We start from the raw sequence: 4,676 nt of genomic DNA, 5'->3' as shown, positions 1-4,676 counted from the left end.
AAATTAAAATAACCTGTTATACAATTAGTCACAAATACAGTCCTCGAGTTTTTTGCCCATACACATGAGCATTTGTCTAAATCACGTCTTCTTTGTAGCAGCTAGGCCCTACCACCACTGTGCTTGGCTGAGTTCACAAATCTGTTGTAACCTGTGGCTTCCCTGTCACTTCTCTGGCTCTCCTCTCCTGCTAAGCTTTGTTTCCTAATTAAAATCTGCCACTGCCATAGCTACTGCTGCTACTGGAACTGCCATAGCCACCTTGGTTTTGTGGTTTGGCAAAATACTGGTCACTACCACCAAAGGGGCCAGAGCTTATGCCTCCAGTTTCCTCCCTTCATGGCTCCAAAATTTGAAGACTGTTGTAATTGCCAAAATCATTGTAGCTTCCACCACCTCCAAAATTGCCTCTATCATTACCCAATTCCTTATAGCCATCCCCACTGCTACCATATCCACCACCACCATGGCTGCCACCAAAGCCACCATGACCACTGAAGTTTCCTCCATGACCAAAGTTGTCATTCCCACCAAAACCATCTCCACGATCACCACCAAAGTTTCCAGAACCACTTCGACCTCTTTGGCTGATGAAGCACTCTCCGTCTCTTGCTTTGACAGGGCTTCCCTGGCCTCTCAGTTGTGGCCATTCACAGTATGGTATTTCTGAATGACAATCTTATCCACGGAGTCATGGTCGTCAAAGGTTACAAAGGCAAAGCCCCTTTTCTTGCCACTGCCTTAGTCAGACATGATGTCAATCACTTCAATTTTTCATACTGTTCAAAATAATCTCTTAGGTGATGTTCTTTGGTGTCTTCTTTAATGCCACCAACAAATATTTTTTTCACAGTTAAGTGGGCACCTGGTCTTTGAGAATCTTCTCTTGAGACAGCTCTCTTTGGTTCCACAACTCTTCCATCCACTTTGTGTGGCCTTGCACTCATGGCTGCATCCACCTCCTCCACAGCTGCATACGTGACGAACCCAAAGCCCCTGGAGCACTTGGTGTTTGGATCTCTCATTACCACACAGTCTGTGAGCGTTCCCTGTTGCTCAGAATAGCTCCTCAGGCTCTCATCGGTTGTTTCAAAGCTCAACCCTCCGATGAAGAGCTTCCTCAGCTGTTCCGGCTCTTTAGGAGACTCTGACTTACACATGATTGCAGGGAGAAGAGAGACTTTAATGATGCTTCTTTGGTGGCATCCACGGGCAGAAAGGACAATTTGCCCACATATTATTGTGGCACTGAAACATGATTCAGTAATCATGGAAGGCTTTCATGTACAGAAATTTCTTTGTAAGAGAATTAGGATGGAAATATTAGTTTAAAAGGAATAAAAATAGTGTGAGCTTTTCAACTAGGAAAAAAAAGCATACCTTTATCTGTTAAATGATCATGACATTCATCTTGCTGTTGTGTTTATATTGCTTTAGATAGATTTTACAGAGTTACCTGACAGTTTAATTAAAAAGCGTCATTATTTTTAATTTGCCAGAAATTATATCTTTTGCAATTAATTATATGAAAAAGATGAAATTTTAGATGTCAACTTAAAGATGTGCAAGTTTTCTACAAAATCTTTTTAATGGATAAGTGAGCACAAATGTTTAAGGACCACTGATTTAAGCCACAGTCCTTGGTTCCTATTCTTCCACTATAATTCCCTCATTCACCTTATTTGTTTATACTTTCTTCTGTGCATTTTAATTTTTCTTGGATTTTTTTACATTGTAATCTTTGATCTCCTATCAAGAATAAGCCCTCCCCTTCAAATATCTCCACATATAATTGCTTCATTGGGTATTCTTCCTTGAGCTAGTGTTAACAAGTGCTTTCCGTGGCAAAGCGTTGACCTGTTTCATCTACATGGTCAACGTCTGTTGTCAACATCATCCTCCCTTGTCTCTGAAAAAGACATGAAATGTAAAGAGCAGGCTTATGTCAGTGTCCTCAAGGTTTTAGAGAACTTAGGATGAAGTAGGATGCAGTACTAAAGAAAGAGCATCAGTGTCCAGTGACCAAGACTCAAGGTCTTTGCAACCTTGAACAAATTACAATACTCAGCTATGAGATTTAATCACTTTATCAGTAATACCCTTTGCAGCACTAAGAGTGATTATATTTTAAGTTTGTTTTAAAAAAATTATTGTGGTAACACAACATGAAATCTAGCCATTAAATTTTTTTTATTTTGCTTTTAATTTTTTTTTGGATAATTTTAGACTTAAAGTTGTAAATTTAATACAATAAATTTTCATATACCCTTCATCCAATTTCCCACAGTGTTATTACTAACAGAGTACATTTAGAAAAATAGGAAATTAACATTAATATGATCCTACTGTCTAATCTAGAGACTGTATTCAAATTCCATCAATGGTCCTCTTAATTTTTTTTATAGCGGTTCAAGAGCCAACCAAGATCATTTGCTGCATTTAGTTGTCAAATTTTCTTATTCGCCCTTAATCTGGAACAGTTTCTGTGTCTTTTCTTTCTCTTTCATGATTTTGACCCCTTAGAAAATTATATATCAGTTATTTTTTAGTGCGGTATGTAATGTCTTTTCATGATCAAATTCAGGTTATGCATATTTGAGCAGAATTTCACAGAACTGATGCTGTGTCCTTCCAAGCAGCCTCCCAGGAACATAATGCCAATTTGTTTCATTAGTGTTGAAGTTACCTTTGATGATTTGGTTAAGGTGATTTCTGCCAGGTCTCTCCAATAAAAAGATTAATAGTTTTAAGTTCTCTATTGACATAATTTTTCTTTATAAATAGGAGCTCCACGTGAAAGTTTTCAATATTCTTTTTTTTCTGTCATTTTTTTCTTAACTCATCAAAATTTATGGAATCTGAACTTAGAATAGTTTGTATTCATTTCTAATTTCACCTTTTTTTACACAGAATTGTAAAATGGAAATTTATCTGAACTTTTTATGGTGACTCTCTGCCAAACTACAGGTATAAAATTATAGCATGACATTTTAAAATCTGTATTTGGGGGAAAAACATAATTTTATATTAAAATAGCTAATCTTATTCTAGTACCCAATTCTGCATTTTTTTAAAGTGACTTTGAATCAGAAGACCTAGGATTAAATCTCTGCTTTAGCTTTTATTAACTTTGTGAACTTTCTGTATTTTTGTACCTCAATTGCTTCTTTTATAAAAAGAAAATACTTAAGCCTACACTAACCTTACAGAGTTCTTCTGACATTAAAAAAAATAGACAACTGTGTGAGTAATGTCTTGCTCTTTTGGGTGTCTGTGTGTTATGTCGGTGGCAGGAAGTGGGGAGAGAGAGCTATTCACATGCTCTGTATACTCGGGGAACCAGAAGCTCTCTGGATTTGTACATTTAGCTTCAACAACACCAGGAGTAAGTTTTTGTAATAACCAAATGTTGATTAGCCCAGTGGTATTGAAACTCACTCTTTCTCATACACAAACATCTCCCATACACCTACCCCAAAGTACATTAATTGCAGATCTAATGAGAATGTAATTCTAGTGCAGAAAATAAATCCCTCTCTGTTAAAGTCTTGGTGAAATTCTCAGACATCCGTGGCTGAAGAAAATTATTTTTCCACAGTTTAGTGTTTTAGGCTATGTCCTATCAGCTGATATTGGACTGATCACTTCCTTATAGCAGTCTCTCTGACTACAGGGGCTTAGTGTCTAAATTTAAATGATTGGCAACTGAATTTTCATAAATCTAGCTGATTCTTTTCCTATTTGTTGCTGAATAACTCTATGTAAGCATGCTGACTCCAGTGGCTGCTACTCTCCATTTCTAAAATATGGTCATCAAACCCTCTGCAGATGTGCAGGAATGTTCTCCCTCACTGCTGTCATATACTGGGTTTTATTTAGTTCCTTTACTTAGATAGGGAACAATATACTGTCAGGTATTATCTAAGAAAGTGCTTTCCTCACATTCTCTGCAAATTACATCCTCTTTAACTATTTCCTGTATTGCTCATTCATTTATTAATTATTTTAAAAATATTGATTGAGACTCTAGTATAAACCAGTCACTTTTTGAGAAGGCAGAGACCAGGATTTCATGGAGTTTATAGTCAAGTTCAGCAGAAAATAAAACAATCTCTCCTGACTTTCTATGATTTTGCTCTTTAATCCTTCCATGATCATTTCCATGGATGTTATAAATTAAGTTTTGCAAATGACAAAGAGTTATAAAAATAGATTGTAATTATTGATGTTGCTTTCATTGTTATGGTTATGATTTATATGAGACACTGATTCAGATGATAATCAGGTAGTTATCAGATTGTACCTCCTGAGTGGCTCTTGGCTAACTCTTGTCTTTGCTGCCACTCCCTGACTATTGCCTTATGTTTTGTTTTGTTTTGTTTCTGAGACAGGATCTCACTGTGTTGCCCAGGCTGGAGTGCAATGGTGTGATCAGGGCTCTCTGCAGCCTCGGCCTCCAGGGCTCAGGTGATCCTTCCACCTCAGCCTCCCAAAGTGCTGGAATTACAGGCATGAGCCCCTGCACCTGGCCCTGACTATGGTCTTTAATCTTTAAGAAGCATTTTTGTGCCCACTATACCGTATTTTCCTACCAGGAACTACATCACAAAGCCACAGCAGCTACATGTTGCTACCCGGCATAGAGAACTTCCAGTTCTTACTCCTTTACAAGTTCA

At 37.4% G+C, this 4,676-nt stretch overlaps 1 pseudogene; it reads right to left on the bottom strand.

Moving 5' to 3' along the window:
- Nucleotides 1–208: 208 nt before the first annotated feature.
- Nucleotides 209–1,160, bottom strand: LOC101045671 (heterogeneous nuclear ribonucleoprotein A1-like; annotated as a pseudogene).
- Between the last annotated feature and the right edge of the window lie 3,516 nt (nucleotides 1,161–4,676).

This window comes from Saimiri boliviensis, chromosome 3 (assembly GCF_048565385.1).
Source record: "Saimiri boliviensis isolate mSaiBol1 chromosome 3, mSaiBol1.pri, whole genome shotgun sequence".
NCBI classification, from domain to species: Eukaryota; Metazoa; Chordata; class Mammalia; order Primates; family Cebidae; genus Saimiri; species Saimiri boliviensis.
Note: the sequence above shows the minus strand (reverse complement) of the source record. Positions and strands in the feature narration are given on the sequence as shown.